This window comes from Excalfactoria chinensis, chromosome 1 (genome assembly GCF_039878825.1).
Source record: "Excalfactoria chinensis isolate bCotChi1 chromosome 1, bCotChi1.hap2, whole genome shotgun sequence".
NCBI classification, from domain to species: domain Eukaryota; kingdom Metazoa; phylum Chordata; class Aves; order Galliformes; family Phasianidae; genus Excalfactoria; species Excalfactoria chinensis.
In genome coordinates, this window is record NC_092825.1 from 106,393,412 (window position 1) to 106,415,761 (window position 22,350).

Sequence of the window (22,350 nt, forward strand, 5' to 3'; positions counted from 1 at the left end):
TCCAAATGCAACTGCTTAACATGACCTGATTAAGAGCACAAAAAAAGTCATATTTATCACATTGTCCAGTATTCTACTCCTGACTGTCCAAACTGCAAATGTATGAGTGGGAGTTGAGGAAAACTGTTTCTACTTCAGCTAAGACTTACAGAGCCTACAACCAAACTTCTGTTAGTACACCAGTATTCATCCCTGATGTCTGACCTGCATTCCTTTTTCTTTCAGCACTTGCCTATGAAAACCTGGATCTGTTGAATTTTCAAGCCCAGTACAAAAGTCCGCCTCACCCCCACTGAGTACTTTAGCCAGTAAGATGGAGATATCAGATTTATTTTCTGATGTTGTAATCATGACAAAGCAACAATTCCATAAATATTACATGCTTTAATACTTATCTAAATATTTTTCTATTTTATGTATTTATCAAATATTAGATATTAGGAGGAATTTTTTCACACAGAAGGTGGTGACGCACTGGAACAGGTTGCCCAAGGAGGCTGTGGATGCGCCATCCCTGGAGGCATTCAAGGCAAGGCTGGATGTGGCTCTGGGCAGCCTGGTCTGGTGGTTGGTGACCCTGCACATAGCAGGGGTGGTTGAAACTGGATATTGTCCTTTTCTACCCAAGCCATTCTATGATCATTATATTTAACTTTATTACATTATTTTAGACTAATGTTTTATTTTAGACTTCCTACCTACTTTTAAAAATGCAATATTACAAAGCTACTTATGTGCACTGGTGATCTATTTTTTTTTTTTATTTTTTCTTTTCCAAATGTTTTCCTTTAAGTATTTGTTTTCTATTAAGTTTAGAGACTGCTAGGTAGAAAATATTAGTAAAATCAAATGTCAGGCCACAAGAACACACTCATTTCCACTGTGTTACCTGCATGAAGCTTTTAGGTATTTGCTTTTGCCAATGAAATCAAACTTCTCCCAAATCAAACTTCTCCCAACCTACATTGTACTTTTCAACAGCCCTAAGCTAACCCTATGACCACAGTAAACATCTCCCTCCCTCCTCAGTAGGTCCAGTCTATAATTTTACCATACTGAGTGAGGTAGCAAAAAGACAGGGAAAGGGCATAATAGCTGCTTTCAGTACCAGTCCTGGTCCAGGTTCCCTGAACTGCAAACTGCAACCTCTGACAGCTGAGATTCCCCCAGCAATTCGCAGTGAAGGTGAGCTGCTTCAGTCCCACCTCTTTTCATTCTTTTGCTTAACTCATCCTTGAGTGAGCCAGTTAAGTCGATGAAAAACAAGAAAACGATGCCAGCCGCATGTGTCCTCCCTGTCGTTCCCCCCCCCCCCCCCCCCTCAAAACCAGGACAACCCTGCAGATCTCCTGTTACACAGACTTTATACTAGCTTGAATTTACACTCAGATTTTGCCTCTGTGCTTAGCTCAAGAGTCTGGGCAACATATTTTTGTAAATTCCTTTCTGCTCAAGGTGAGTGACAACTTCGCGAAGAGATACAAAAGAACTACTGAAATGATCACATTATTCAAGATCTTGCAGGTTCACAGATTGAAACAAGGTCTGTGTAGGAAAAACATCCAGAATTCTGTAGATATTAGTAAACAGAACATTTAGAGAAGTAGCTTTCAGATCATGTCTAACTGTGACAGTCTCTACATGCTACCTTCCCACTCTTCATTCAAGTGCATGTCAGGACTTCCAGAGAAGTTCATCTCATTGCTTTGCCCATGGACAAATAGAAGCAATCTCTAGAAGTCTCTTTCAATCCCTCCAATTCTGTGACTGTTTAAGACAAGGATAACTATGTGAGTGAAATGCTCTCTTTCCTATCCTCTTCCCCTCCACCCCAATACTTGGCAGGAGTAAGGGGTGGGTGCTTATGTATCTTCAGAGATACAGAAGTAATGTCAAGTTATGCTGCAAGAAATGACCTGACTGCTTCTTATAGTATCCACATATTCTAAATTGCAAAGACATCTGTGTTGAGGTTTTCTTTCTAATTAGAGTAGGAAACACAGTTGTGTAAGCACAAGTCATGGTCAATTTATATATTTAAACGGTGTTATAAGGGAGTCATTTCCCAGCTCCAATTTAACCGTTCATTTTAGAGAAAACATCAAATGGGACACACTCATAGAATACTGTTTTAACTTTAATAGGAATCATTAACCAGGAAAATATGAATTCCAATCACTGAACTCAGACTGCACAATTCCAAATTTTAAGAGTTAGAGTTCCCTAAGGCACATAATATGGCTCAGCTCCAAATTAACCTTTGCACCTACTTATAATTAACCTGTCTATAGGCAAATGTAAACTGATGCAGTGCCACCTCATTTTGCACCAGTAGACAGCCCAACAACTCTTAACTGCCTGTATTCAGCAGAAGCATATGGATCCTCTATATTATTATTATTAAATCTATGGCTAATTACTACTATATTCAAATTTGCTTTCAACATACTAAGTGTTTAAAAAAAAAGCCAAAAAACACCATCCTTATCAAAGGGTTTTCAATGGACATTCTGACGCAGCATCAGAATGGAGACAAACACCTGCTAACTGTCATACTAACTACTCCACTATTCATCAAGCAATACATGAGGCTATGAAAACTAAGTCAAATACATCCCACTGACATTCAGCTTTGATTGCCAGCTGAGCAAATCTCGATTTGCCATGCCTTCCATTTCTTTATATCATGTCGATCCACTGATAAAAGACAGGTAAAATCCAGTTTTTGCTTCACCTGTCTCCTTGCCATTTTAATCACATTGGGAAAAGGCGACTACAGAATACACCAGCTGCTGGTAGGGCTCCACTGGGACAGCAGCATGCTTGAGCCTCAACTCAGCTTTGACTTCCATCATGAAACGATGAAGAAATAGATGTAATTTTCTAATACAGTTCCCTTCTAGAATAGCTTTCATCTGAGTTTCTTAAAGTGACTTCTGAAATTACTGAAATATTTTGGTACATGCAGTCTACTCCAGGATCCTAGCATACTCAACATGTTAAGAATGGAGCTCCCTAAAATCATACAAGTAGGCTAAGAAATAACATGAACTTTTCCCAAGATTATTGTAGACAGATTCCTACCTTACCAGCATCTCAAGGAAGATAAGCTTTTTATTCCTAAGCACTGTACTGCAAAACCCATAACTGCAGCAATACAACTATTGGGTTCAAAGGTATTGCAGCTTCACTTCACGACGGATTCTGGGAACTGCCTTCTTAGAGGACTAATAAAACACTGACTCATCATAGGGGATGTGATTCTCATTTTAAAAGTTCTAGACTTGGATTCTAACTTTCTGCCCTATTCCTTTCTTGCCATCAAAACGCCTTCGAAGCTAGAAACACCCTTCCAAAAGTGTAACACTGACCTGATTCAGGAGTTGCATCCTACATACACCCCAGTAGGTTTCTCATTAGCCTTCTTTGTGTATTGTATCTTTCAGGAAGGAGGAAATGATTTACAGATCATCATAATATTTTAAATTTCAAAACAGTGTTAAGACAGGTTAAGGTTAAACAACACTTAACTTAATGGCACACAACTTTAGATCTACCTAGAAGCTTTTACTCTCACCATTCGCATGAATTAAGCTAGCTGCAAAAGCACAAGAGAGTAAACTAAGTTATCACCTGTTACTACCCCACAAGGGCAAAGTAAAGAGACTGCAACTCTGAACTGTTTCAGGATGGTCTCCAAGAAGGATTTGTCTAAACACATTCAAATCATCCTGCACCAACTATGCAGTGTTCTGTGCTGAAGAAGCTGCACAAAAAAAGAGGCAAAAAAATAAAATGCTAGTTTTAAGCAACAGTGATTCATCCTGCTTGAGTAACAAACATGAATGAAACGAATACAATCTGTATAACAGATTTAGAGAAGAGACAGCCCGACCTGTTGTCTCCTGCCCGTATTTTAGAGAACTGTGGAATGCAGAAGTCTGGTGGAAAAACTAAAACTCAGAAGATATTCAAAAACTGAAGCCTTAATGTGAATCCAGGTACGTGGCAAACAAAGTTCAATGACACCAAAATTGTCACATTTACGCCCTGCATTAGGAGAACTGTAATACCGAGACATGCAGCACATCTCAAGAACACAGACAGAGAAATCCATATTTTTCCAGTCACTATTAAAAACCAACTAGGGTTAGAAGTAACCAAGATGAAAAGAGCAATGGTTTTTTGCTTTTGATAGCTCGGTTACTGCAAAAACAATGTATTATTTCACCTTGTGAGAAGTTTTTTTTTGAATCAAAAGTGGGACCGGCTCCTCACACATAAATGAGACTTGAGACATAATAGTGAAGAGCAGAATCTGGCTACATTTAGCTGTTCCAGATCTAAGAGTCAGCCAGCCTAAGCTTATGGCTCAAATAGAAACCTTATCAGGTCATCAGAAGTAAAGCCTCTTCTCAGGCTCCCATAGCTAATGCTGTCCAATTTCCACTCGATTTTTTCAGTCCCGATCTCATCTAAGAAATCTTAAAGAAAGCAAGCTATATTCAAGCTGATGTTGAGAAACCAAAGTTTGATCCAGCACATCAGACAACCAAACTGGCATAATCAAAACATCACCTTCTTCTTTCCACCTGGAATAACTTCCCAAAAGACTTAAAACAAGGAAAGAAAAAACACTAACAGCACCAAAACAAACAAAACCAACAAGGATATCCTTTAGAACATAGGAAGGATTGTCTCTCTTGAAGTCAAGAATCAATGAAGTTCAATCTCTCAAAAGGGAACGGGACAGCAGTGCGACAATCTCAGCTTAGAATGCACACACTTGCCAAGAATTCTCAACAGTTAAACAGTACAGCAGCGGATACCCAACGTACAGGATATTTGTTCCCCAGATAATGTAACAGCAAGAGGTCAAGTCTTCAGATTATACACACAGTTCTTCTGGCTACCAAACTGAAAAAATCAATTTCAGTTCCTATTCTGAGGAAGGAAAAGTGCTTTGCTCACATGATTGTGTGTGGAGCAAAATGCCAAATATACAGCACCAAGAAAGAAAACAGTCAATGCCTTACAGACCAAACCAGCAAACATTAAGGCAATTAACTGCACTCCCTCCGGCAAGCCACAGCCTTGTTATCTTTTTCCATAGGCATAAATTCAGGCTGCTGCCCTAGACAAAACATGGGTAGAATGAGTATGATCATTCTTTCGTTCTCAAGAACTCCCGCACAGAGCTAACCTGGTTCAACTGGCATGAAACTGTGGCCCAGTAAGATTGAATACATCTGGATGAAGGGGGAATATGGGATTTACAGATCCTGCAATATCAATTTAACTCTTAAACACTTCCAGACAATCAAGAAACTACACTGAAGCCACTGGTAAGCAAGAATGCAAAGCATCTTTTATGCTGGGAGAGGTCAATTTTGATCACTGCTGTAAAACAAGTCAGACTTTGCAACATCATTGAGACAGGTAAATAAACAAAACCCTGGTAAATGCACACACTGTGACCTAAGAGGAAACTTAGTAACTTAGAGCTACTTCCATATTCTATTTTAAAAGTGCTTAAATGTCTTGAGGTATTCCTTCCATGCCATTGCGTATGGCTATGCAAATCTTTGCCTGAATTCACAATGAATATGCAAAGTAGTGGGTAAGATTTCCTTCCACTTTACATTGACATAACAAGTTACAGCAGGTTCAAGACTAGAAAAAAAAAGTCAGATCAAAGAATTTTATTACGTGCATTTGTTTCACGGTTAGATTAAATCTCACACAGCTAAGCAACGCAGTGCTATACGTCTTCCAATTATGCTACAGTTTATTTACTCAGGAGGCCGCATTTCTGCATTCCAAAAATGTATTCCTGGCAATGCAACCAATGAGGATCGAGTTGGTATTATGGGTCTGAGTGCAATCTTGGTACTCCTCAGGCAGCTCTTGAACACTATGAGCAAGGACAAATCATTGCTTCGTGCTTATATTTATATTGTGTTCCTTTCAATAAACCTACAGCACTCATACCTGCAATCAACACTCTGCCATCTACAGAAATATTATGTCTACTGATTGCTAGTGCAGGAAAATATTGAGTATGTCTACTGTGTGCAACAAAGACTGATGGAACAATCCTGGTTCCTTATTTCTCTCACACCCATAATTCACTCAAGGCCACACTATGTAAGTGTCATGGTTTTGTGACAGTAATTCACACTGTTTATCCAGCTCTAAAATGGATGTGCATAGGTTGCTCTGAAAGTAATGCCTCCTATTTGTTTCCATGGCAACTACAACAGATACAAAGAGCACAACAATACTAATTGATAAGGCAACACCTCAGGACATAATACTGTTTTTCAGCATAGCCACCACTACAAACTATGTATTTTCATCAGCAATGAACACAGAGCCTGCACACTGCACTTGTACTAATCTACACCAACACAAATGAGCTACTATCACCGTCACTGAAATGCACTACACACATCCACTGCTTGGTCTCCAGAAATGATCAGCAGGTGTCGATGAATGCCAGTGGGCGCCATGTTACCCACATGGAGGATTTCAGTTCCACACCTTTGCTTCACCGGCATTTCCATGTCAGATGCCACCATGTCAGATTGCCCCTCTGCTGCCATCTGTCACACAGCAGCAAAATGGAATGGGATACTGGTGAGATGGCTCAACCTCTACTGTCATACCACCAACATCAGCTCTGATGTTGTGGGCCAACGTACAAAATAAGAGCCATTACTTTCAGAGTAGTCCTCTTAATAATTACACCTCTCAAAGCTACATAGCAAAGTTTACAGTCTGCAATACTTCAAGAATGCTGTTTGTTCCTTAAGCACTAATTCAAATGCTAATAATTACATGATGTTACACTATGAGGCTTTTGGAAAGATTTAATCTCACTTGATTTAAAAAAGGTATAATTAACTTATAATACTATTTCATATCCTACTTGACTGCTTTGCCTTTTTCCTACTGAATAAAAAGAAAAAAGCATTACTATTGGATGCTCAAAAGTCAATGGGAGAAATTAAAATACATTCCCATAATTATCAGTAGCAAAAAATATAGGCTTCACTCCACTTAAGAGACGAAAGCTTTCTCAGTAAGATATGAATTCCTGCAGCAAAGCACTAGGGGAATAGAGGTAATGTAAATATTTCTGAGCCCTGACATATCACTGACCTCCTATGGGTTGCCCAAGCACACCACAAAAGGAAGAGTTTTCAGAATGTATGAAGTAGGATGTAATAAAAGTCTGAAAGAGACAGCCGATCAGACGCTTACATTCACACAACAGTGATCACCTCCACGTTCTCTCTGCATGAAGATGCGAACAATACAGTCTCCCATTCCAGCCAATTAGTAGTCTTCCAAAGAGGAGACAAACACTCTGTACTGGCATACAATATGAAGCAATGGTTCAGGAAACGATAGCTGGACAGCCACAGGAATTTTTTGTGGCAAAGTGAGTCTTTAAAACTTTCAGCGTAACATATTGTTTTGTATACCGATGCAGGTAGAAAACACCTCATATTTCCTGCACTTCTAAACAAAACTGATTTTTAAGTAAACATATTGCAACATACTAACAAAACAATGCGTTTTTAAATAACTTTTTTGTTCACACAGCTCATTTAACATATAGTCTAAAAAACTATTTTAATTGACTATTCTCATCTAGTACGTATTTCCCAGCACAGACATGTGACCACCATCCACAATTTAGAAAGACACTGAAAACATCCTAGCAAGCATCATATGAATCATTAGATCAATATTAAGCTTCTCTACTTCTTCTGCCGTGAAAGTAATATTCCTGCTTTGAATCTGATGTACTGCTTGTCAAGTGTTCAATGTCATAACAAAACCTGTTTCCAATATAAATCATTTACCACATTATAACAACTTATACTAAATACTTTAAAATCTGAAAACTAAGGTAAGCCGCATAAAATTGCTTTACGAGTTGAATGATCCAAAGAATCTATAGATACATTTTCTACTAGATCTTTGAAAACAGGATATAGCCCACAATAGCACAGAAAGGAAAAGGGGGAGAAGTGGGGGGAACGGAGAGAGGAAATCAAAACTACCATTTCTGTACATGGACCTGTCTCATAAAACATGCAGCCTCCAATGTAGGATACATGACTTCCTACAGTCTTGTACGTCAGGGCAATTTTCACATTTTTACATGTTTTTCTGATCAAGCTTACAGTAAACAAAACAGGCAACGTCAAACGATTTAATTTTTTTTAAAAAATTGTATAGATCATAGAATCATACAATCACAAAGGCTGGAAAAGACCTACAAGATCAACTTATCACCAATATTCCCACTAAACCACGTGCCTCAACACAATGTCCAAATGTTCCTTAACATGTCCAGGCACAATGACTCCATCACAACCCTGAACAGCCCATTCCAGTGCCTGACCACTCTGTCAGAAAAGTAATACTTCTTAATGTCCAGCCTGAATCTCCCCTGGCATAACTCCCTCCCACTGTTACACTAGAGAAGAGGCCAACCCCCAGCTCACCACAACTTCCCTTCAGGTAGTTACAGAGCACAATAAGGTCACAGAATCTTAGAATCAATAGAATCACTCAGGTTGGAAATGACCTTAAAAATCATCAAGTCCAACCACAACCTAACCATACTACCCTAACTAACAACCCTCTGCTAAATCATGTCCCTGAGCACTATATCCAAATGGTTTTGAAACACATCCAGGGATGGTGACTCAACCACCTCTCTGGGGAGCCTATTCCAGTGCTTGACAACCCTTTCTGTAAAGACGTGTTTCCTGATATCCAACCTAAACTTACCCTGGTGCAACTTGAGGCCATTTCCCCTCGTCCCGTCACCTGTCACCAGTGAGAAGAGACCAACCCCTGAGCCTCCTCCAGACTGAACAATCCCATCTCCTACAACCACTCCTCGTAAGACTTGTACTCCAGACCTCTCACCTGCTTAGTTGCCCTTCTCAGGACACACTCCATCGCTTTAATATCTTTCCTGAAGTGAAGGGCCCAAAACCAAACACAGCAGTTGAGGCACAGCCTCATCAGTTCTGAGTAGAGAGGGACAATTACTTCCCTGCTCCTGCTAGCAATACTATTTCTGACACAAGCCAGGATGCCATTGGCCTTCTTGGCCACCTGTATGGGCACAATGCTGGCTCATGTTCAGCCAAACATCAACCAGTACTCCCAGGTCCGTTTCTTTTACAGTCTTCCAGACACTCTGCTCCATGCCTATAGCATTGCCTGGGGTTGTTGTGGCCAAAGTGCAGGACCCAGCACTTGGCTTGTTGAACCTCATCCCACCCTGTGATCCAGCCTGTCCAGATCCCTCTGCAGGGCCTCGCCACCCCCAGACAGATCGACACTTCCAGCCAGCTTGGTGTCATCTGCAAACTTAATGAGGGTGAACTCAATGCCCTCATCCAGGTCACCAATAAAGATACGGAACAGGACAGGCCCCAGTACCAAACCCTGAGGAACACTACTTGTAACCAGTCATCAGCTGCATTTAACTCCATTCACCACCATTCTCTGGGCCCGTCCAGCCAGCTCTTTACCAAGCAAAGAATACTCCTTTCCAAGCCATTGCCAGCTTCCCCAGGAGAACACTGTGCGAGGCAGAGTCACAGGCTTTGCTGAAGTCTAGGTAGACCACATCAACAGCCTTTCCCTCATCTACCAGGTGGGTCACTAGATCATAGAATAAACTACTAACAACATTTTAAAGAAAACGGGCCAACACTTCTACCGAAACCCCATAGGTAGCAATTCTTCATCCCATACTACTCAATATTATTGATAACTTAAACAGAACTATAAAATCTCTAGCACATTTTTGCAAATGGCATACAAGTGAATGGGATTATAAACAATGAGACCATAATAAAGTAATCTCTATCATCTGATAAACCTGGCACAGCAAAACGTGCACTAACATAGCCAAGTATCAGGCCAATCAACCACAAAAGAGGGGTGCACAGAAAATTTCCTATGTATTTGGAAACAGAACTGGAAGAATGCTTATTCTAGAAAAGTACCCAAACACAAACACCACAACTGCATGCTTTTAGCAAGAACAAATCTCAGGATCATCATCTTCTTAGAAGAAGTATATCATTTTCCAACCCGAGCCATTCTATGGTTCTATGATGTTATTTGCAGAACTGCTAAGAAATTCGAGAATTACAGCCTTTTTGCATCTAGGAAAAACAATTAAGCAGAAACAAAAATACCACCCATATGAAGTAGTCTCCTGGAGAGTGCTACATGCTGTATTAAATATCCAGACCAATTATGAGACTGGCCACAGGATAGGGCACCAGAGACCAAGAAATTCTTGGACAGTCTGCTTGTTTCAGGGTATTCAGCTGCTGCTTATCTTACATCCTTACCGTAAAGGAATAAAGATAACCTTTTCACACTGCTATTTCTACTCTACTCTTCAGATTTTTGAACCTGTCAGAAGAGAAAAATCCCTAAGAAGTCAACAGGCAGGTACTGTACAAACTGTATTTATAACTGACATTTTCAAAGAAGCAATCATTGCCAATGAGGCACACAAACAAATTCATAGAAAGCAGACAGGACCTGCCATCACCCTGCAACTTTTGAGGAGAGGTGTTGTTTTCCAAACATGACATAATACATCCTTCTCAGTTTTGAAGCACAAAGTTATAAATACACTAAGGTTTTATTTCATGCTGAGAGATTTTAAGCTGCAGACCTCAAGAACAGAACCAATACATCAGAAATATGTGTTTTGCTAAATTTTGGCTAATATGAACAAAAACCCTTCTTGGCTGTTTGAAATATCACACAAAGCTCAGAAGACCAGCTGATGCCCCTCCCAGCTATACAGAGCTACATTTTCAATTAAAAACCAATGCCCAGACACAGAAACCATCTTTGAACACAACTTTGAAAATGCAGGTGGTAAAAAGCAAGTTCAGTAACATTGTTCTTCATACCAGGTGAGAAAGGAGGATATCGAATGTATACCCAAAGCATCGGGAGAAATTTCCATCTGTTGCAATAGTCCCAGGAACAACCCACTGAAAGGGGTTGGGGATTTTATCTTTCAACACACAAGAAACTAAATGAGGGCACCGTTACGATTTTGCACTGGAAATTCAAGCAAAGAGCAGACAAAAATACAAAGTTCAAAGTTAAATGAAAATGAAATTCTTGATTCATTATGCTTGAAATAAAATGAGAAATAACAGGGTAAAAACACCTACTACCAGCTATGTACAGAAGAGAATACTGGCAAGCCCTCACCATTGAGAAACAAAGCCAAAAGAAGTACTACAGCAAAGAGCTGTTTTAAGATTCAAATTATGCCAGAGAAAGAGCAGTAAATACAGCTCATCTCTTACTCAGGTTGCTTTCATTTAAATCATCCAGATAAACAAATGTTGATGCACCAACACAGTCTTCCTCCAAAATGCAAACTCTGCTTTCTTAGTTAATTTTCAAATCTCCTTCAACACTGTCCTTACAAAGTGATATCCCTTTCTTCTTTCATGATCAAATCCTTGCACTTTTACATTTGATTTTTGTCTCTGATGACATACAAGTAGCGGAGAAACCAATGAAACATATTACCCACAACTTATGTAAGCAGCTTTAGTTGTTATTTTAGGTTGCATTAGGTACTGTGGTTTCCTTCTACATCTACAGTTAACCAGAGAAGAACATGAGGTTTGCGAATTCCAAAGAGATCCTACAAAATATCTCACTTTTTATTTATTCATTTAAATTTGGGTTCAAACCTTTAAGGGCTACTAAGAACCTTTATCCTTCAGCTCTTGTGACCTTTGGAACTTCCTTGAAAACTGTGCTCTTCCTTTACTACAGGGCTCACCAAAATCTCTAGGATTTTTAACACATGTTTTAGGCAGGATGGATGATGCTGAAACCAAGAAGTATATCTCTCCTCCAACGGAAGAGTTCGAGGCAACAACTCATACATCCACAACTGCAGACAAAAATTGAAAAACTTCATGAAAAAAGTTGAAACAGAAGCGCTCCCTTTGATCTGCTACACTAGAGTAATTTAATACATTTCACAACTTCGAGTCTTGCTGGGGGATAAAATGAAAAAGGCAGCAACACTTGGAACATCCCACTTAACACAGAACTGTACAAATGTTCACATTATGATTGCTCATTCTCTGTGCCATCTCTATGCTTGTTTTCTACCAGAGACACACAAGTACCTCCAGCTTCTGTCATTTACAAGGTTCATACTTTTCTACTTGTAGATGCCAAATAGGTTCTGCTACCTTCACTCTTTCCTAAGTACTCAAAGGGAAGCAAAATGGCATCTTCTGCATTCAGCTCACCTATGACTTTAAAATATCAAAGTATTTATAGTACAGCACACTTCAGACTTCAAGCAACTCAAGAGTATAATACTGTAAGACTTCTGCTAGAAAAGTACAATTAAAAGTTAGCTAGTAGCCCCTTCTGACTCCCTTTATGCTTTTACGTTCTGTGTAGAACTCTAAAGAGAATATTCAAAGTCTGTATTCCTAACACCTCATCACATTATCAATACGTCATAGAAGTTCTCCCACAAAGAATAATACTCAGAAAACTTAGTGCTTGATTTAATGCAAGTTAAAGCATGGTGCAGCATCTAAGCTGACATATTAAGCTGAAAGCATTTTTGTCCTCGTTTCAGCTGGGACAGAGTTGCTCTGATGTTCCAGAAATATCATACTCTCGTGTAGCTGTAAAACCTACCAGAAAGTTTGTTCGAACCTTTCTTTCCAGGAAATGCAGGTGATAACTACCTACTACACTATTACATCCTAAACATTGAGGATGGGTTGTAAAATTCTAATCAAGTTATGACTAAAAAACAAAACAACAGAAGAAAAAACACACACACACACAAAAACAAACACCAACAAACAAACAAAAACAAACAACAACAAAAGCAACTACAATGGTTAAATGTTAAACCATGCAAGTCACCTTGAACCATCAAGGCACCATCTCCCTCCAGTGTACAAAACAGACTAATTAAGATGCTGGTTTTCAGCTGAACCCGTGAATGGGCCAGGAGAGAACAAGATTGTTCAACCATTCATTTAACAGCCAGTGCCTGTACTGGCACAATGCAAAAGCAACAGAACTCTCATAACGCCTCTTTACCATTGGAGTGCTTAAGTTCTTCTGCTCCCCTGGTATTGCTGGAACCTCAGTGAGAAAAGGCAATCTTATTCCTCCATAATAGCATTATGTCCTGGCACATTTTAGAACAGACTTTCATTGCACTTCTGCATGTGCACAAGCCTTAACTGAAGGAACAGTCTGTTTGAAATCAGGTAAGCCTATGCTGTCACAAGCAGAGAAAGATGATCTAGCTTCCTTTCATCTTAACCAGCCCCTCACCACAACATCACATAGTGAGCCCCACCAAGGACTCACTCTGACCAAAAAGTAACTAGGGGACAGGAATGAAAATTACTTTCATTTTTATCTGGATCACACACCATACAAACACTAACCATGGCACAAGGGGCAGGTAGAATATATATAGCCTTAGACAGAATCAACTCTAGGCGTTAGAGCAAATCTATAATGAAATAAAGTTGAGATAGAAGGAAGAAAAAAAAACATTGTATGGATAATTACAGCTAGCATGCATTTATCTATGAGAGCAATGAAGATTCACACATATAAAACCAGAGACGAGTCTTGACAATGCAGAAATGTCATGAAGACTGAAGCACTTCTTAAGTATAATGGCTAACAGGAAATAGCACACAGAGAAAGCTGATTAGTATACAATAAATGCCAGGAATGTCAACTCATAAACAGTACAAGTTCAGTCATGAAGGAAATATTAACTAGCCAGAGCAAATATGGGCTAAGAGCAAGAAGTTTAAGAAGGTAAAGGCAAAAAACTGTATTTGTCCCAGACATTACAAGAAAACCACTGCAAGGAGCAACAGAAAATGGCACTCAGATCACAGTGAGTCAGGAAAATTGATTTAGCAGTTAAGCTTGGAATAACTGGACCGCAACTACATACAACAGTGAGAGAGCTGCAACAGCAGGTAAGGTGGAAGATGGACACAACAAACAGAAGCAAGCAGAAATTATTTCTGTTGACCAAAAAAAAAGAGTTATGAAACTGTAGACAGCTCTGCACAACTCAAATATGACCTGCAGATACATATTTACTAGACTTGACAGAGCTGTGTCTACCATAACAAAGTCTTACAATCTGTTAGCAATATAAATTTTTATAACAATTCTGAGAGAAAAAGACAGACACGCGCTCTCTAAAGTGCTCAAAGGCTCCGTTTGTCATTTTTCTCCTGCACAATTAGGGATTTTCAAAGTAAACTTGATTCCACTCTAATTTAACTTTCATCAAACTAAAGTCTGCTTCCATCAAACCAAGTCATCTGCATGGACAGCAGTTAACTGAGGCGCCAGGAAGAAAAATCTCCTTTATCTATTTGTTGTAGAAGTACGATGATGTTTCACAAGAAAACAAGTCAAAGGGAAGTCTTGAAAACAGATAAACAGAAGCACTGAGAACTGAATTCTGTCTGCGTCTCGTTCACACATTGCTGAAGACATCTGTTTGTTTTTTTTATTCTCCCCACCTTAACCTCTTCATCTTCTTCCCATTTCTCTGGCTACTGAGATACGTGAGTAAAACACAGAAGACTGAAGAAGCATAAGAGCAACACATGTTGACTTGAGCTGCATCTATAACAACTGAACATCTAACACAGACCTGTAGAAATGCTACCAGAGAAGTTCCTTCTGGAAGAACTGTATCTGTGTCGTAATTTTTCATCATTGAAACAGAACGCAACACAAGCCTTTTAATTGTGAGAAGTAATAGACTAATGTTTGGGAAATGCACAGGTTGAGAGCCAAAAGCATCTATAGATGTTATTAATGGATTAATAAATCTAATCAGTACAGGGGTTACACTGATGCATTTGCAGAATTAAGCCTACAGATAAAATACTGAATGGTAATCCAATTCAATCAGCCTTCCCAATTGATGGAATTGAGGATGGAGTCAGGGAAGGAAAGTTCGTAACTAAGTGGAAGAAGCAGTGGTTAATGGTAAACATAATGCACACATTTCCAAATCTTCCATCTTCACATAGAGGAATCTTCTAAAATCAGCTCCAGTGAGAACTTCCCCATTACAATGTAAAATGCTTAAATCATTCACAACCTTAACACTTTTTCAAGTCTCATTTCATCATTTGCTTTTCACACCACCACATTTTCAAGCAGCCTCGCTGAGCTACCTGATAATACAAATGAAATATCAACAAGCATTTTTAAACCACAAGCCCAGATGAAATAATACACACTATAGATGGGGGGATGTAAGGGGGGGGGAGGAGGGGGAAGTGGTAATACTCCTATTCAAATTCTATTTATGTCTTAATTTGGGGGCAGGCAGCAAGAGAAATTAACCTTCTCACTTGCATTTATCAAGCAGCTGAGCAAAAATAAGGAATCGTGTATTTACAAGTTCAGCAATGGAAAAAACAACCACAAATTATAGACACCCTGTGACAAGTTGTTGTCTGTAAATAAGACACTTCCAAGCAAGGATGTCTGTCCAAACTACATGATGAACCTCAGCAGTTTTGGGAAACCAAACATCAGCTACCCAGCAGTGTGACAGAGAGAAAGGGAAAAAAAAGCCCTTAGAAAGATGCACTTGAAAACACTCAGGCACTATGAATTCATAGAAGAAACACTGCCAAGGGAAAGGAGCATGAGAAACACAGAAAAGATAAAATCTCACCATGAAGAAGGTGACACTACACCATGCAGGCAAATAAGATCGAAGTACAAAAATTCTTCTATCTTTGTCAGAGAAAACACTCATTGCATTTAAATCTTTAAGTAGAACACAAACATTTCTAAGGGTTATAAAAGAAGCATATAAGTCTTCTTCATACCCACTGTACCACTCTCCAAAATACACCCTCAAAAATAATTTCTTCATCATTGCTACAGATGGAAAAATTCGCAACTGAACTGTTCAAGCTTCAATATGCTTGGTAAGGTTTTTTTCCTCTGGTTCTTGGTGAAGAACTCCTGAGAGGAGTTAAAGATAAGAAAAAAATCCTTGTAATTTAGTAGTTAATTTAGTAGCTAAATACTGCACGAAGATAAAATTGTATTTGAAGCAAAATCTTGAACATAGAACTATGAAAATCAGAACTAAATTGTTTTACTTAACTGTTGGTGTAAATGACTATTTTGTGTCATTTTCAGACTAACGGGGAACCACATGGGCTCAACATCAAAACCCTGAAGCTGTGTTTTGGGTGTAGTGTAGTGTGAGGATATTCTATGTCCTTAGAAGCACGATGCAGAGCTCACAGCAGAAGCTTTGCTTCTCTGCTTTCAACTGTCAGTTACCCACTGCTGCACTATGTAACATACACAACTTCCACAACTCCCCAGTCGTCATGTGTGATACATACATCTAAGCAAACGCACTGCATTTAAACAAGAAGTACATCAGGAACTGTGCACAATTTCAACTCTAAAAATGTTTTATCTCACCTTCTACACCACCTTCATTTGTGCCCAGTTACCTTCAGAAAGTCTTCAGAGACCTGAAGCCATTGGCTTTGTAAATACTGAACTTCCTACAGTAGCACAGTTTCAAAGACAACTACCAAAAGTACAAAAAATATGTATCTCTATGTCAGACTGATTTTGACTACTACTTGTGGCCAAAAACACAAAACTAACATGTTGCTCAACTGCTGTTATTACTCAGCTGCCTCCAGACACCATGTCCAGAAGTCGCTGCTGGTTCTAAATACTTGTTGCATTATCAGGAAACTGATGTGTGGAAAATTCATGACAGGATTCTGCATTCATTTGCTCAAAAATCCTCAGAGCAGGTAAAAGTTCAGTTATATTCCTGCTAACCAGAGCCTGATACTGAGTACCTTTTATTGTCCCCATGGCTGAAAGCACACCACAAGCTTACAGCAAGGATTCACTGCCACTGTTAACTGACCTTGCTGCATCCATTGCCACTGAAGAAAATGGAGCTTTTCATTTTACTTCTGATCTTTTAATCTTACTTTTAAAACATGACCACTTTCCCAATCTTAAGGTAAGAAATGAAAAGGAATTAATGATTTCTAAAATGCCATAAGGGGAATTCACGTTTCAAGTTACATCTTCACTAGACACGTTACAAACTGTCAACCACAACTCTGAAGGAGCCACAAAACACCAAAGCAATCTGACACTGCTGCCTTACTTGGAGAGGAAAAAGAAGTCCATGCATCTCCTTGAAAACATCTCATCATATATGTGCACATACAAAAGTAGTTAGAAAAAAACACTTGTGATTTTGAGGTTTCATTGTGATTAATAAAGCACTGACTGAAAGACAGGCCAAGGCATATAGAGAGCTGTCCAAAACTGGAGCCTGAAGTAGCAGAACACAACACTGGAGTTTTCTCCAAGCCCCCGAGAGTTCAGGTCACCACTTGTAAAAAACAACAATAACAACAAAACAAAACAAAAACAACTGGAAATAATCATTGCTAAAGGATTTAGGAAAATGCACAAAAAAAGGAAAGGTCTGAAATCAATAACCAATTAACATTCTGTTTCAAAAATAAGACACGTACAATGTCTTCTAGCAAAGAAAACTACTGTTCAAGCTTTTCACGGATTGAAATTGTGGTCTTTCATCCCCTATCCACTTTAAAATAGAGTATACAGATCCCATTTCCTTACTGAAGACTCAAATTCACAGATTTGTGTTGAACCTTATTATGAAACACATTGAAGTACTTTGTTGCTTCACAGAAGAAAAAATTGAACACCAAAACATCAAAGGCTCATTCACTGAGATGCCAGCATACTTCACTAAGGACGTTCATTCTCATATTAAGTTAGGAAGACAAAGACTCCCCTCACCACCAATGTCCATTTCTGACAAAAGACAACCAAAACGTGAAGTTCTACCTCCAGCCAACACAAACCTGTTGTCACTCTTCTACACCACAGTGCTAGCAAAGATATTCCCCTCCAACTAAAAAGGCCAGCCTGGTAACAGAGGGATCCTTACTTGGTTTGCACCCTTGGCCTGCTCATTACAAGACACATTTCTTAACAGTCTTTTCTCTTTCAGAGTGTGAGAACTAAGACGGTCCAACCCCCAGTAACACCTTTGTGCTTCCATATCTACTCCCACTGAAGTAAGGCAAAAAGACAAGTAGCATTTAAGTGTTTCAAGGATTGAAACCTATGGAATCCATAATGTACACTTCTGCATCATTTCATGTTGCCATTTAGCTGTTTCTTGACTAAAAGAAAGTCTTGTCCTGGGAAAATTTTCTACCATTTAAGTTTTGGTTATTTTCTATGGAAGCTCAATAAAAAGCCCTGAAATACCCTCTAGGAATTTTTCATTATCTTGAAGCTTTCATCTCAACAATGCTCCTGTTTAGAAAAGAAAAACACAGAACTTTTATCATTCATAGCAGATTTTATATCTAGGAAATCTTCCATAGTTTGTAGCAGAGAAGGAGAAGATACGAGTCAGCACTAAGGAGCTCCATGTTTGCGTCTTGCCTTCAACAGCCTTAAAAAAGTCTGTTAAAAGAGCTCTTTGAGAACTCTCTACTCACAGATGTACATCTTTAAGAAATGATGCAATGTGGAATTCCCCTACTATGAGTAAATTGATGGCTAAATGCTAACTGCCAGGCAGTACTATTTGCTAAATGTCCAGGAAGGTGAAGCTTAACAGAAAAAGATAAATTAATTAAACATGTAAGGAAGTAACATTTCTGCGTTGGCACTTCCATGCCTTAGGAAAACTGAATCAGAAAATGGGATTACATACTGTTTTGTAAACAGATCAAAGATGCTACAAATAAAAGTATCGCACAGTAACATTCCCGGTATCTATGTATCACTGCTAGAGCTGTCTACATTTTAACTTCTTGGGAAAAAAAAGTTGACAATCCCAGCATTGAAAACATGACCGCATTTTAAAACAAAAGGGATTTAAGGAATCTCTTTTAGAGGCACAATAACAAAGTATAAAACATTAATAATTCTTTCAATTAATAGTAACTTATTTCCTAAGAAAACCATAGAGCAGCAAGATTCGTGTGTTGTTATATATTTTTAAATCATTATTCCTGGCATTCTAATTTTTATTTGGAAACACATCCACAGCTGGCAACCAAAAAGCTTTGATAACTAACAGGCTGACCTCAACTCTCAAATAAGAAGGTGTTCACATAGAAAGTAGATACCAGAAAGTTCAGAACAGAAAATGGAAAAGGAACTGTCAGTGCTGTTAAGCTTCCCAAAGAGAGAAGAAGAAAAAGGAAAGAAAGAAAATACTTTACACTAAGCCACAAATGTCCACCTTAAGATGATATTTACATTTTTCCTCTCACCTATTGTAGACAAAGCTATTAAGGGCTCACCCGTAACCTCACTAGTACTTACGTGTTTATCAGTTTTCCCAAACCAGATGCCCTGCAGAGAAGGCGTTCAACACACAGGGGGTCTGAAGCAACACTGGAATACCTAGGAAACGCAACTGACACTCAAGGAGCAAAGTCACCATCGCTGCTGTAGGGTTCCAGCCACTATCTGTATTTAAGACTGAACAAGATCCAAGTCAGAACATGGTTTTGTCAGGAAGCACAGAAGGAATCTTTGCTAACCACGTTCCCAAGTCATGCTACAGCCTTGAGCACAGCAGACCTTTGTTACAAGACAGTCAATACAACCAAACTGTTTTTAAGAAAATAGCTTAACTCATTATGAAACTGTAAATCATTATAACACTGTAAGAACTTTCAGATGGCTTTCCAGTAACAAGGGAACAAAAACTAGATTTAATATATGAAAGAAGCTGCTTCATTTTTATAAAGAGTGAATTCAAAGTGCTCAAACTTTCCAGGTCATTTGTACAGAAATGTGAGTCTTGTTGCAGGCAAGCACACACTTACAAAGATGTTCTTCTCATCTCTTGACACTGGGGAAAAAAGGCAAAGAACAAAAAACCCCAAACGTTTCTTTTAACTACCATTCCACAATGCCAAGGTTTACCAAACTGCTCTAAATACAGCCAACTACCTGGCTATCCCACTAACAAAAAGACATTGGCCACTACTGAATGTTGCAGAAGAACCACCTGTTAAGTGTTCAAAAGAGCAGAAGGAAGACTGTGATGAATGTTCCACACTGGTAACAGATGGCAGGCACAACAGTAGAGTTTAATTTCTGTACCTTTTATCATTAGTCTGTGTTGGGATGAAAGCACACATAACAAAGGTTAGTTAGTTAAAAAGGGGGAAAAAAATGGTACTTACTACAAATATGTAGGAAATAAGGAAAGTTGATAGAAACATACACAGCACTGCTAGTTTTGCAAAAGGCAAGGAGCTACAACAAAAGACAGGTACATATCCTGATGTACAGCTTTACATTCTGAACTGTTTCTAAAAGAGGCTGATACAGATAATGAAACTGGATGCACTGACAGAGTTTCAAGAGGCACATCCGAAGCAACCAGAAACACTGCTTTTCTTAACAAGACAAACCACGTCCACATGTCCCAGTTAATACCAGGGTGAGCATCTAGGAAATGATTTCCTAAAGTACTCAAAAGCCTCCACACACAGCTTCCCAAACCCTGCGAAGTTTCTTTGTATCCTGAGAAGAACACGGAACACACACCTCTCTGGCAAACTCTGGGCAAGCAAGACTACTGGTTTGATAAGCAATGTTCTTGCTTACAAGGAAATTAACTGCAGCTAATAGTGTGTGCCAGGGGATGGTGGGGGGTTACTGTGTTTTGTTTTAATGATGCTTTAAGGAAAAAACAATGCACAACTTCAGTAATTTACAGATGAAGCTAACCTGCTCAGGATCTCACCAAAATATACCCATAGTAGCTGTATCTATTAGGATACATAAAACAGCATCTGTGAAAAGGAATAATGCCACTAGTGATAGACAAGGCGCTGCCTAAAACAACAGGACTTATTTCAAATACAAATTTCTAAGCCAGTGAGGGAAGGGCAGAAGTATTTCCAATGGAACCTAAGGAAGTAAATCAATATTATCAATACATTGCTGAAAGAAACACGACTTCATCACCATTTAAAAAGAAATTGTTCACAAGCAAATAACTGAATTCTCCCTTACATAACTCCATTCATATTGGAAAGTCCTACACTGATTTCTATTTTACATTTAAATTTAAGGTGCTTTGGAACATCTTAGTACTTACATGCCTAAGTACTAATTCACTACTTTTGTTTGTTCTAAGTCTCATTTGCAATAGTTCCAACAAACAAAGTAAAACAGATCAAGCTAAAGGTGTGCATTTAGAATAGAGAAGTAGACCAGTGCCAACTACTCTGAATATAAATTCATCACAATGTGAGAGAGAAAACACATATATTAGAGTGATTGTGTTCTACAGATAGACAGAAAAACAGCAAACAGCTCTGCTACCACTGTCCTTATTGATCACCACCTCCAGATGTAGTCTTCCTGTCAATTAATTCAATGGGCAGAAGTATCATCACAAGGGCAAATCCAGCATGATATGAAATAGCACCCAAAAAAGATGAAGACAGAGGCTACCCAGAAGAAGCATCATTAAGAAAACCTACACAAAACAGCAGAAAGTACAGAAGATACTGGAGAGGAAAAGTTACTATGAAACAACAGTCTTGCTTGTTTATTTTTAGCTGTATTTCCCCCTCCAAAAAAAAGTCATGCTGATGCATGAGTTTCTTATACTGCAGCTTTATGATTATGTTTATGGGTTTTTGTTGTTCAAATCTATTATTAAGCACCAGTGTAGCCCAGGGGACTGCAACAGTACAATCAATGCATGTACTCTACATTCTTCCCCCAAACTCTTTAAATTCACTGTTGTACTCTGTTGGTTCAGGGAGTAAACGTGATTTCAACTCAGAACCAAAACCATTACATTAAAAAACAAAACAAAACCAAAACAACCAAAATTCACGTGATTGAGTTTTTATTGAAACAAAAGGGTTAGTTGCTCAGGAACATTTATGGTGAGGAGTCCAGCCAATGTCTCAAAGGAGAAACTTAAGAGAACAAGAACAAAGTTAGCTGCCTAGAAATTTGGGCCATCCCTAATAGTCCTTCCTAAAGATAAGGTTTGAATTCTACCATCAGTATAGGCCAATTCTCCAGAAGCCTATCACTAAGCCCCATAACAGCTTGAACATCCATCTGCTGTGCATTTGAGAAGCCTGCTGGAAAACACACATTACCTGGTCTGTCTGTCATAAC

General features: G+C 38.9%; 1 protein-coding gene across 1 annotated transcript in view; it reads right to left on the minus strand.

Moving 5' to 3' along the window:
* USP9X (ubiquitin specific peptidase 9 X-linked) overlaps nt 1–22,350 on the minus strand; it is a 94,565-nt gene that overhangs the window by 70,856 nt on the left and 1,359 nt on the right. The gene's annotated exons all lie outside the window — the stretch shown is intronic.